This window comes from Stenella coeruleoalba (assembly GCF_951394435.1).
Source record: "Stenella coeruleoalba genome assembly, chromosome: 7".
In the NCBI taxonomy this organism is placed as follows: domain Eukaryota; kingdom Metazoa; phylum Chordata; class Mammalia; order Artiodactyla; family Delphinidae; genus Stenella; species Stenella coeruleoalba.
Genome location: NC_137153.1, coordinates 65802082 through 65815624, shown reverse-complemented (window position 1 = coordinate 65815624; position 13543 = coordinate 65802082). Strand labels below are relative to the sequence as shown.

The 13543-nt window shown below is 39.9% G+C and overlaps 1 long non-coding RNA gene across 1 annotated transcript in view; it reads left to right on the top strand.

Annotated features, from left to right (window-relative positions):
- Positions 1-13543, top strand: part of LOC307189451 — a 332883-nt gene that overhangs the window by 28239 nt on the left and 291101 nt on the right. The window contains exon 2 of the long non-coding RNA XR_013829192.1: positions 7148-7232. This is a non-coding gene — a long non-coding RNA (uncharacterized lncRNA). The remainder of the gene's footprint in view (positions 1-7147; positions 7233-13543) is intronic.

The window sequence follows — 13543 nt, the reverse complement described above, 5'->3', positions numbered from 1 at the left end:
TGAGCTCTCCCTTCCTTGATAGAATTAGAACCAAAAGTTCTGGAAAGTGTGGGTTTAACCCAAGTCCTCATTTGCCGAATCCCTGCACTGTGGCTTTGCAATGCTTTTGTTGAAGTGTAGAGGCAGAGTAAAAAACACAAGAGTAATTAATGGCATTACAAATTGGAGAAGCAAATGGCAGTTCTCTTAATGCTAACCTCTGGTTCCTGTAATAAAGCAGAGATTTGTGTAGGCTTCTATGCAGTGCATCACTTGAAAACATCATCTCCTAAGCACTCATTCGTTCCATTTTAGCCGAGGTGGCATATGGAAGGCTTCAGTTGTGAATATTTATTGGGATCGAAATGGACTCTTAAGAGGTGAGTGCTGAGGGGAAGCATCTTGTGATATTAATAGAGCCCATATATGTCATCCAGAGGATGACTGATGGGCCGGCCCTTCCCCTCTTCAGGAGCTAGGGAACGGTTCCCTCCAAGACCAGGGCAGAACAATGTGTGTTTTGACCGTCCTGCATCATCTCCAGCTGTCTGGAATTTAGGGATACTTGAATTCAAGTACAGATTGGGGAAAAGTTACCTGACAGAGAAAGTAAGAGGCAGGGTTTCCCCCTTATTTAAGTGAGGAGTTTAACATCACTGAGAGAGCCGTCAGCCTTGGCAGCACCCATGGGACACGCTTGGCCTCTCTCCATTTCTGTGGTAAATCCATCAACACAACAAGGGCTCTCGTTTCAGAAAGAGGGCTCTGGAGGTGAACACAGTTGAGTCAAAGGAAGAGCGTTCAGTTTTGATTTCACAAATGTGTGGAAGCAGCCCAAGGTACTGCCTTGGACTTGCTATGAAATTTAAAACTATTTTCAGTGAGAATCTCTAATGTGTACACAGTACAGTTAAATAGGAATTAATACATAATATACTAGCTGTTGACAAAGGTGTATTTTTTCAGCTTTTAAAATTAAGATATAATTTACATACAGTGAAATCCACCCTTTTTAGGGTACAGTTCTGTGAGTTTTGACAAATACAGACAGTCATGTAACCAACACTCAACCCAAATATACAATAGTGCCATCACCCCCCATCTCCAAATTTCAGTGTGCTCCTTTGTAGTCAATCCCTCAGCCCCTGACAACCACTGATTTGATTTTTATCTACGGTTTTGCCTTTTCCAGAATGCCATATAGGTGCCATACATATTATGTAGCATTTTTAGTCTGGCTTTTTTCACTTAACATTGGAACATTGTTTCACTTAATATTGCATTTGAGATTCATCCATGTTGTTGTATGTATGAGTAACTTGTTTCTTTTTTATTGCTAAGTATTCTGTTCTACCTGGATGTACCACAGTTTGTTTATCCACTTCTTCCTAGGGGGATATTTGGATTGTTCCCAGTTTTGGGCATTGTGCATAAAGCTTCCTGTGTACAGGTTTTCAAGTGAGCATAAAATTTATTTCACTTGGGTCAATATCTAGCTGTGGGTTAACTGAGTTGTATGGTAAGTGCATGTTTCACTTTATAAGAAACTGCCACATGTTTTTCCAAAGCGAGTGTACATTGTGTATTTCTTTCCACCAAAAAAGAATGAGTTTTCCAGTGCTCCACATCCTTGACAGCACTTACTATTATCAATTTTTAAAAAAACTTAACCATTATAATAGGCGCTGAGTGGTATTTCATCATGGTTTTAATTTTCATTTATGTAATTTTATTTTCATTTTTTCATAATTTTCATTTATGTAATGACTAACAATGTTGAGCATCTTTTCACATTTTTATTTGACATTTATATATGTTCTTCAATGGAGTGTCTGTTCATCTTTTACCTACTTGAAAGCAAACTGTTAATTTGATAGAAAAAAATGTTAATTATTACTATTATTTTTGATTAGGTGGAAATTTTCAGCTATCTAATAGCCTGACTAAATTATCTCCTCTACCCCCCAGCCTTTAGCCACCAGAAAGACATTGAGATAACAGTTAGCGTAGATAGTCATATTTTCTCAAAGCTAGACAGCAGAAAACTATATATGGAACCTTTTTTCCGGATGGCTTTGGAAATAAATAACTGCTTCCATTCTCTCTGGAGGAGCCTACCCCACCCCGTGGAATGGGGTCATTAAACCAAGCGCCCCTTATACAACTATAGATGGCTCTTTTAAGAAACAACTATAGATGGCTCTTTTAAGAGGATAACTTATTTTTCCTAGAACTATAAGGCACCAGAGGATTATAGGATTCTGGTTTTTAAAACAGCCCTATGATTTCCTCAGGACAACTATTGATTATTTGTGACTTGAAGTCTTAAATCAAGAAAGACAGCATGCTTCAGATGTCACTTTAAAAAATAAGAAGTTGATGCATCTGTAACATTTGACATAGCTCTTTTAGATGTAACATGCAAATAGAAGCAACAGCAACCTGTGCTACTTACCTGTTGAAGAAAAAATAAACAAGACCTTGAAATACTTTATTGTCTTGGTGGAATATACTTGTAGTGGACTTCCTTTAGCACTTTTCTCAGCTCCCAGTGTTTCCTTTCTTGAGATCTACCTTCTTTCTCATGTCATTTCTCATCTTCCACAGACATGGAGACCTTAGCAACTGTGTTTGTAGTACCTAACTCCACCCACCTTCTTGGCCAGAATTGTTGTGATCAAAGATAGTTTCCTGACTCAGTCTGGGCCATCCAGGTATTCTCTACTGATGCTGAATCTGACATGATGTCAGTTTGGAGGGCATGGCATTTCTTGCCATTGGACTTGGAGTTAGAGAAGCCCATTCTGCCAAAAAAAAAAAAAAAATTGAGGCTGATTCTGGGAAAGTCCAAGATTAAAGACAGAGAAAGGGCACTGTTTAGCTTCCTGATGGCCCAGGTCTCAGTTTCTGCTCCTTCCCTAAGACCCTCTGCACTTGAAAACCATGAAGCTCTTCAATATGCTTCCATTGAATTCTCTCTTAGATTAAAGGTAGCTTGAGTTGGCTTCTACTATTGCAATCAAGAGAGTCTCACCTGAGGTAGCATTAGATGATCTTGGCTAGGAAACCCTTCTATCTGACCTGGCATCCTGCAAAGAATTCTGAGTCATAAGTGACACAAATACAGGGCTTGATAATGCCAGATGAAATACTGGAATTGAGAGGGGACAGACAATTCGAAGGTAAGTCTTAATGAAGAAATGGAATTACTTCTTCATTTCAAACTCGAGTCAGATTCCTAGAATCTTAGCTATGGAATGGATCTCAGAGGTTATACAGTTGATTTTGTCCCACCTTTCACAGAGAGCAGAAGGCCTCTCTTGAATTCGGCAGTTAGCCATCTGACCCCTAATTATACTAAATCATTTAGTTCAGTTCAAAAGGTCTACACAACTCTAGAAAGATAAATGTTATTTTCTGTTTTAAAATTCACAATTTCATCCCCCAGACCCTCTTCCAAATATTTTAAGACAGTTTTTGCTTTTAATACTCTCTTGGGATTCCTCTTCTCCTTTACTTCTAAGGCGATCAGTAGATAATGAAGAAACTTTTGCTGGCAGGCATTCCAATTTGGATTCAGAAACACTGATCAAACTTTTTGCTTCCTGGTTGTATGTTGATGATTCATGCTCACAATGCCTTAGCTCACATCTTTTGCAATGTGTGCATTCGTAAAAAACTTTGTGTGCTTGGGACAAGGACATTTTTGACAGTATGAAAAAGACTCAGTTCACACAGACTCCACTTATATCAAGAGTCCCACTCTTTGGGGGCTCACACAGACTAATGCTGGGAAAGAAAAAAAAAGGCACCAATGCTGGTTCATGAACATAATAGATGCTCAACCTGTTTGGTGAACCGAGTGAATTATTGGTGACTAAGTCAAAACTGTTCCACGTAGAGAGAATTTGTTTATACCTCTTTCCCCCAAACTGGAAAGAAGGTAGCCTTGAAGCTTGTGATTAGATTTCTCTCCCCTAAATTCAGAACAACAGCTAATATAGAGTCTGTAAGAAGAGCCCCAGTTTGTAGCTAGTTTTAAAGTGTCACAGACAAGCTGGGATTGGAAGTTCTCAGAACTCCAGAGGTGTTGGGCTGTGTCAGACTGATGAATTATGTAAAACCTGTTTTCCCTGAGTATTATTAATCATCCTGAAGCAAATGAAGACATGCTAATGAATTTTTGGCAGTTTTTACCTGCAAATGCCAAAGGAACCAAACCAAATTAAATCTGTTCTCTTCAAGACCCATCACCCTGTTAAACACCCGATGACTGACCCAATTCAATTTGAAAGATGTGGTTCTTTGGAAACTTAGTTTGCTTGCAGTTTCAGACTCCTAAAGTTTCTTTCTTGAAAGTGTAGCCCAAAGTCTTATGAATAATGACTTGGAAAATGAATGGATGGAATTCATTGTTGTGATTTACAGAGGACCCAGCATACACTTGACTCTGTATTAGTTTACCTATTTACCTATGTTGTCTCATTGGTGGGTATTACCAAAGCCTAGAAGTAGGTATTACCATTCTAATTGTATGAATAAGAAAACAGACTCAGAGAATTTATATAAATTTCTCAGGTCATACAACTTAATAGTATTGAGCTAAATACAGCCCATGCTTTTTCTGTTGTACTGTGCTTCTCCCAAGGAGAAAATCCACTGTACCTATGTGCTGTGCATTGCACACTTTGAACTGTATCTGAAGAATTACGGTTTACCGTTTTATTTCCCCTAATGCAGAAAAGTTTTAGAGAAAAGAGTTTTAGTGTCTTCTAATGATTTCCATTAGGTTAGCGTCATGTGTGGTACCTCTCCTTTCTCACTCTCAGCTACCTGTGTGCTCTGATGTTTCTGAACCAGGTCATTTCCTTTTGGTAATGACTAAAATACTAGTGCTCAGGTAAGAGAAACTCATCCATGGCCATGAGTTTGCCAAGCGAGCCATGTTTAATGTGCCTCTGAAATAAGTGGTCTCTGAACATCCCAGCAGGACGCGAGGGAGACTGAGAAAAAGTAGCAGACTTTTAGCTGACTGTAGATGGTTTGCAAGGGATGGCACTGGGCGCCTTATGTCCTTGTCTAGCTCAGTGTTCGTGGTTTTCTTCCCCAGTACTACCTAAGTGCCTAAAAAAGAGATTGAAGGATCATTTTGGGGGATGTTGACTGCCATTACTAGTGTTTCCCTTGACAATTACCTGGCGTGCCCATAGCGGTAAGAATGGTGGCTAATGCTCCAGAGATTGCTTAGGTGTTAAATGGAGTCCTTTAATGTATCTCCTGACAGCAAGTCCCATCAAGAATGGACCTGGTTGATTGGCGTCAACCTCAGAGCTGGTCATGTTCCAGAGAAGAATCCAGGAAGCAGGGTCCTGGCCAAGGTGTCTTGGGTCTTTTGGGGGACTTGGGGCTTCATCTCCTTCATGCATGTTTGGATGGTCATCAGCCCTCTTTCAAGGACTCAAAGGCACTAGAACTGCTGTTAGAGGAGAAGCTCCATGGAATGCTTTACTAATGACACAGATTATGTAAACTGACGTGCATTTTGCTACTTTTTAGGACGACCTGAAAATTACCTTCACTCTTACTTATTTCACTTAGTTTGTCCTCCCTAAATTATAGAAATACTAGAGCTTTCAATAATGATTTCAGACTTGGGCGTCTCTCCTTTTCACTGTTTTAAGCAACAGATGTCCCTATTTTGTCAGAGAGCTAGTGAGATATACAAGAGCATGTACTCCTGAATCTCCGTCTGTCACTAACTGTGTCGCATAAAGCAAGTGACATTCTTTCTGAGCCATGTTTCTTTTCCTCACCTGTGAAGTGAGGTGATTGTGTTGTCTGCCTTAGAGGACTGTTCTGAATAAGGATTAAATGTGAATGAAATTAGCACAGAGTCCGGCATACAGAGGATGCTCAAAAATGTTTATTTTCTTTTGCTAAATGAATACCATTTCTTTCTATTTCTAGAAGTCCCTAGAGCCCTCCCTTATCATCCCTACACACCATACATACACATAACCTGTTTCCAGGCAAACATCTCAATGTATGTGGTAGTGCTTGCAAGTTGCAGTCAGCATTAATAAGTTAAAACTTTCCTCACAGTTCTTCTCTTGCACTGTCCTCCTCCACAGTTTAGAACAAGAGAACTATGAATTAGAACTGCATTGCATATTGCTCAGTTTTTTCCTGACTTCTAATTAGGACCTCCTTGCATGTACACATACACAGTCACACTCCCCGCCCCAACCTTTACATTTTGTGCTCCTCCTCCTTCCTTTATAGATATCCTCATTGCACATGTTTTTCATTGTCAGATGTTTTTTTGCTGGAAGCAGAAATAATGAGCATGTACTCTCTGAAGTGGTACAGTAATGTGTTGGGTAACATTATCAAAGCCTCATGAAAAATGTCCACCTATCTCATGGGCTAGCCAAATGGGAAAGTGGCAGAGTTGTTGGGAGAGGAGTAACAAAGGAAAAAAAATATTGATTTCTCCAGGAGGAAAGAAGGGAGATAGTTAGCAATGGGTGAGTCTTTATTTCCCTAGAGACTGGATTGAGTGTATCAACTGTCTCAGAAGGAAAATGAAAACAAATCCCTCTGTGTTCCACTGCCCTTCATAGGGAAAGAGTACTCAGTTGCTTCACTTTTTGCTAGGCTCTTTCCAGAGGCTTATCTCCTTGCTGAAATAATCTCTCCTGGAGCCATTTCCAAATTTTAAAACTTCGTTCTGTCTTTTTTCCTGAGCCATTCTTTCATCAGTTTTACCTTCCTCTGGCTTGAAAACACCTGGTAATGCCAGCCAGATTCTTTGTGCGTGAGGTGCTCACCTGACAGTACGGTAGTAGACAACCTCCAAGATGACCCTAGTGACCCCTGCCTCGTGATATTCACAGCCTTGTGCAGTTCACTCCTACAATGTGCTGGGTGGAGCTGTGTTGCCAGCAGAATACGGCAGAAGGGATGGTGTGTCTCTTCTGAGATTAGATTATAAAAGCTTCCATTTTGGCCACACGTATTCTCTCTTGGATCACTTGCTCTGCAGGGAAGCGAGCTGCTCTTTTTTGAGGGCACTCCAAAAGCTCTTTGGAGAAGCCAGTGTGGTGAGGAACTGAGGCTTTCAGCCAACAGCCATATCAGTAAGCCTTCTTAACATTTTATCTTCCAGCCCCAATCAAGCCTTCAGATGACTGCAGCTCCCCTCAATAGCTTCACAGCAGTCTCCTGAGAGACCATGAACCAGAGTCACCCAGGTAAGCCAATTCCAGATTGCTGATTCTCAGAAACTGTGAGGAAATACACGTTTGTTGCTTGAAAGTACAGTCGAAAACTGAGAAGGATGTGAGATGTTACCCTATCTGTAAGCTAAATTAGCCGACCACAACAGTTTTATGGACACTAGTAGAAGTCATGGGGCTGCTGAGTCAGAGGCAAAAGACTTGTATTATTCCCAGCATAGCAGTCAGTGTGAGGTCACATCTGCTTTGGTTCCTCTTGCCTCCTAAGTCCTATGGGGCTGTTGTAGGGATGGGCATGGGTGGATACTCCATACACAGTAGGTTTGCCTCACAGGTGAGGAACCATCAGCATAGGAAACCTTGATTTTTTATAAGAGGGCTTCAAGAAAGTCTACTCAAACTTCACCCTGGAGGGAGACATTCTTTTTATTATACTGGATGGCAAACAGTTCTGGCCTCTTCCCCAGAGGGATACTGTCTCCATCTTGCAAGGTTGTTTACTACACAAATATCCTGATAATCTGGACCAAAAGCTGTCAGCGCCTCTGCTCATAAGAAACACAATGGGTCCAATGGAGACTTGTCTGCCAATAGCCACTGGGTTTTGGAATAAGTTTTTGTGCAGCGATAGATAACTAATGCGATGGCATACCTGTGTCTGTGCCTCACCTGTCAGAGCCACTGGACTGATGGCATGTGTGGTAGAGTTGGGTTTATTGACAGAGAATGAGTGTGGCTTTAGTAATAGGTGAAAGTACAAGGAAATCCTCTGGTTTTGGAGGGTGATGAAGAGAAAGAAGAGGAAAAAGAGATGTCAGGAAGGGGCCAGCAGGTAGAACTGGTTATATTTGATATGCTTAGCTTCCTCTAGGAACAAATGCTTTACCTAGAGAATAGATTTGTAAAAGAAGAGAATTCATTACTCAGCATCATGCTCTGTTAAAAAAAAAAAAGAAAGTCTTTTCATCATCACTAGTAAACTACTTTTTTTTTTTTTTTTTTTTTTTACAGACTGTGGCTGTGTTGGTTACTTTTCACACTATTTCCCCTAGGGAAGGAAAATGAGGGGCAGTTAATTTTGAACCAATCCATAGAGAGCCAAATTTAGAGAATTCTCTTTGAAAAGTACATGAAGGAAATTACTTAAAAAGATTCTTTTTGTTTATTTTATTCTGTGAAAATGAGGGCTCAAATAAAAGATATCTTGGGCTTTCTGCCATTAGACAATATATTCTATTCTTCTCATGAAATCAGTTGAGTGGACAAAGAATTGAGAGTGATTTTAATTTGAAATGAGATTTGGCTTTATGTTTCATTCATTTTTCAGGATATACAGTTTTAGGAATATTAAATGATGTTTGTCATGGAGCCATTTTTAGAAACACAGCATAGGACCCAAGAGTGAGAATGAGTTTCCATCGGCCCATAAGAAAAAGAGGACCTGAGTTGCTCAGTAGATAACATTACTCCAGGCCCACCCCAGCTGGGATCCATTTATTGGACAGGGCTCAGGGATGCTTTCTTAGTTCTCCAATACATACTTCCATAGCTGGTTATCCAGATGTTAAGCAGGAACTCTCTATAAAGGCACTCAGGGTAAGTTTATAACGTTGCTTATAGCTTGAGAGATTTGAGAGCGTAGGTTAAATGTCAGCTCTTTAATTCAATTTGTCTTAATTTCTTTATATCTTAAATGAGAACTGTGATACTAATCTCTCATGCTGTTGTGAAGTTTGAATATGTTAAAGGAGACAAAGTTTAGCATTGTGCTTTACTTATAATAAATGCTCAGTAAATTAACTCTACAGTTATTAATCCAAAGATATTAGAAATGTTCCTCCATGGGTTATGTCATTTCAAATGTAGTATAGTCCTGTTAGATAATCTCTGGCTCTATCATATTCTATTTGATTACATTAGGCCAATTCATACTTCTTATTTGTACAGAGGTCTCATTTATATGATGTTAGTTATGTACTTCGCTTCCCTGGCACATGGCAAATTCTCTCAATAAATGCTGGCTCTTTATCTTGTCATTTTGATACTAGGAAAATAATAAATGCCACCCTATGACCAAACTTGGCAAAGCCTGGCTATTCTCAAAGGATATTGATTTTAACTTTCTCTTAAACAGGAAGGCTATTTATGGAAAATTTCCCTAGAGGCTGGAATTCCTAATGGGTTCAACCTGTTTTTTGTCTAAAAACCACAAACTTGGTCTAAGAGGAAGCCAGGGCTGTGAGTTATCCTGCAGGTGTGAGTAGGAATGTGATGCCCAGTCTTTGCCTTTTTGATATGACCTTTGCAGGGGGACCCTAGTGGTGTAGGCAGCAGGCATCACTCTGCGCAGTATTTCTAGGGCTTGTCACAGTCTGGAGAAAATCATCTTGCAGCTCTGGCAGTGAGAGCATGCATTTCATATCCCAAGGGCCTCACAATGTTTTGGGGAAGAGACTGAGGGTTTGGCAGATGCTGTCGGTGTGCTGGACACATTGCCTTGGTGCTCATCACGCTTGTGCGTGCCTCCCCTGTGGCTTCTGCTGAAAGGACCTGCAATTCTTTGCTTAGGGCCTTCTCTGACCATGGGAGCCTTAAGTCGCGGGCAGGTTGGAGGTACGGGGGAGTTAATCCTGGGAAAGGAGGGACTTGAAGACTAAATGCCAAGCTCCCTTGCCCCGCAGGTGTGAAAACTCCAAGGTGTCTTCTGTCTACGCTGTCTTCCAGAGTTCCCCAGTGTGACTAAGCCTCCATGTGCCCATATTGGTGCCATGATGGATAACATTCTCTCTGTCTGCTTCCTTTTCTCTTCTCTCACTTCTCTCCTCCCTAAACAATGCTTCTTAGGATCATCTCCCAAACACATGCACATTCTTGTCTCAGAGCCTGCTTTGGAGAAAACCAGCCTAAAACAAGAACCACTCACATTGCTTCACTTCCTCCATCAGTGGTTGTAACAGGTCCTGTGTGGGTTCATTCCCCATAATCCCCCTTCTCTGTATCACATAGAAAGGAGGGAAAGAAACAGGGGACTTGATGTCCTAACCATTCACTCTATGGGTGATTTCAAATTCTTCATCTCATTTATATCTCATTTCAGTGCTATGATGTAGTAGTTCCATTTTACAGACGAGGAAACTAAGACCAGAGGATTAAGTATCTTGATTGAGGTAAGGCAGCTTCTAGATGGAGGAGATAGACCTGGATCCCAGGTTTTCTGATTCTGTTCTACAATGTTCTTATTTCCACTCTATTTCTGAAGGTGTGAACAGATCAGGGGGAGGAATAATGTACATCTCTGTATTCTGTGTTAGACATTTTAAAAAGAGGCATAAAGCACATTATATCACACCAAAGTTTTCATATAGCAAATAGAATAAAATTCCAGCTCCATCCTATGGCCTGAGCAGTCTCCCATGATCTGGCTGCTATTTGGTTCTCTGGTTCCACCTAGTATCGTTCGCTCCCTACCCCACCCTGTCCTATTCAAACTGATTGTCCCTGTGTTTTGTGCATACACCAAACCTGTGTCTATGTCATACCAAACCTGTGTCATCATACCTGTGGTCTGTGCCCTTGCTGTTTCCCCGGCCTGAATGCTCTTCAGGTCTTTGCAGGGCTACCTCCTTGTCAGCATTCTAGTCTCTGTGGAAATGACTTCCTCAGAGAACTCCTGACCGTCTTAGCTAAAGCGCGTGCTCCCTGCTCCCCTCGCCCTGCCCATCCCCAGGCATTCTCTTTCCAGTTTTCCTTTTTCACTATATTCAGTGCACTCGTTTGCTTCTTGTTTGTTTCCTAACCCTACTTAGCCTATAAGCTGATGGAGGTCAGGGATCTCTCGTCTTGTTCATTACTGTTTTCCCAGGGCTTAGAACAGTGCCTGGCACACAGTTTTTGTCAAATGAATACATAAATAAATGAAGGTGAGACTGTAGACAAGGAACATTCTAAGCATGTATACAAAAGAAGCTTAAAGCATATTTTGTGTACAACTAAGATTTATTTACCCGGTTCTTTGTAATCAGCAGAGTTAATATAACTTGAAAGCAAATGCATCTTGCTGACATTTTGGAACCGGTGTGCAAGCATTAATACCAATCAATTTAAGTGTGTGTTTCACAGCATGCCATTCGGATGAGAAACACTGGAAAGGGAGAAGGTGGACAGCTTCTTAGCTTCTTTTTTCTGGCACATTTAACATCATTCCACTAAACTGGGCTCTGGGTTTAATTAAAGATTGCTTGAGGTGGGGAGAAAAGATATGGAGAAAGTCTTAACAGTTTTTTACATTTTGGACTTCACCACAACATTTTTGGTGTTTTTTAATTTAAAAGGCCTATAATTTAAATCCTCGAAAATCTCGTTTTTTGACTTTCCTATCTCTTTTATTTTGATATTTGTATTTTTGATCAATGAGTGTTTTAGGGGAAGTGAGAGCTAGAAAATGATATGCCTATGCTCATATTTTTGTTTTAATAACATTCTTTGCTTTTTCTGATTATGAAATTTATCATTAGAAAATTTGGAAAGTAAAGAAAATGGAAACAAGAAAGTAAATATTATCTATAAGTCTATCCCTTAACAATTACTACTAACATTTTGGTGTGTTTCATTCCAGTTGTTTTTCTGGGATTATGAATATCTATGTGTAGTACAGTTCTTCAACTCTAAGATACTATCTATTATGAAATGCAATATTGGTTTAGCTGCTGTATTACCTTTAAAGGTAAAGATCCATTTCTTTTTTATTAAAAAAATAATGGCAATTACATACCATTTTCTTCTCACAAAATTTGAGATTAAGTTTCCTTCTCATTCCAAGTCTAAAGTTAATTTCAAATTTCTTTTGGCCACCCATAGCTGTACCGATCATCCCTATTATGTGCTGCTTCCCATCATGTGTGCTTCAAATCTTGACCCCATGACATTCTTTATCTACAGTCTTGTGTCAAAGTATATTTAAAAATAATGGGATTTATCTGCATTTCCTCTGTGGTTAAACTCACAATTTTTTCTTTATGAAATTACACGTCACAAGTTTCTCTTGAAATTCAGCCAGAAGCTTTTACTCATGAATTTTTGGTGCCCAAATAATAGTCTTTGATGATGCATGAATCAGTCAAACCAAACTCTCCCAGTTTTAAAGATAGCATGATACGTTTGGAGAGACCGGGCACTGTTCCCATATGCATTTCAAGAAATGACAAGTGTGTCACAACCTAATCTACTTGGCAGTTTGTACGTTCTTTTTGATATGAAGTATTAAACGCATGCTAATTTTTAAAAAAATATCAAGCTGTGAAAAAGTATGCACTGTAGAATCAAATATATACATAATATATGTGTAACAATGTGAATGTCTTTATTTTAGCACAGAGTATTTCAGCTCTGCTGAACATTAGAATCACATGGATATGAAAAATAAATCTAGGTCAAAATCACAACCTCAGACCTTCCAGAGAGGCCAAGGGAGTAATATTTACTTTTTAAAAATAACACACACAAAAATACACTACTTCTCAGAACTTCCAATGAGTAGCTAAGATTGAGAACCACTGTTTTAGTAGCTGATATACCAGGGTTACTCTTAGGGTAGGAACCATCTTTATTTGGGAGAATACCTTGATAAACAGCCTGGGATAGGAGGCAGGACCCAGAGAGGACTGTTGTTCAGGACTTCAGCTACAAAAGAGAGAGTTAAGTGGCTTGCATGGGAACATGATAGAAGGTATTGCTCTTAAAGGAGGAGAGGTGGTGAGAAATGGGAGGGTGAGGAAAGATGTGCCCATCAGTGTGAGGCTGGGTGATCTAACAGGCAAATGGCCAGTGGTAGTTTAATGTGGTAGAGGGGCTAAAAGTAGTTTTAGAAAATAGTAATATTGTTCAAATGGTTTACATATTGTTAAATGGATTTCTCCCCTATCTTCCTTCCAAATACTGGATTCTATTATACTTTTTTTTAATGTTTAGGGACTTCCCTTTATTTACTTTATTTTTTAAAGAAATTTATTTCTTTATTTAACATCTTTATTGGAGTATAATTGCTTTACAGTGGTGTGTTAGTTTCTGCTTTATAACAGTGAGTCAGCTGTACATATACATATATCCCCATATCTCCTCCCTCGTGCGTCTCCCTCCCACCCTCCCGATCCCACCCCTCTAGGTGGTCACAAAGCACAGAGCTGATCTCCCCGTGATCAGCTGATCAGCTGGTCTCCCTGAGGCTGCTTCCCACTAGCTATCTATTTTACGTTTGGTAGTGTATATATGTCCATGCCACTCTCTCACTTTGTCCCAGCTTACCCTTCCCCCTCCCCGAGTCCTCAAGT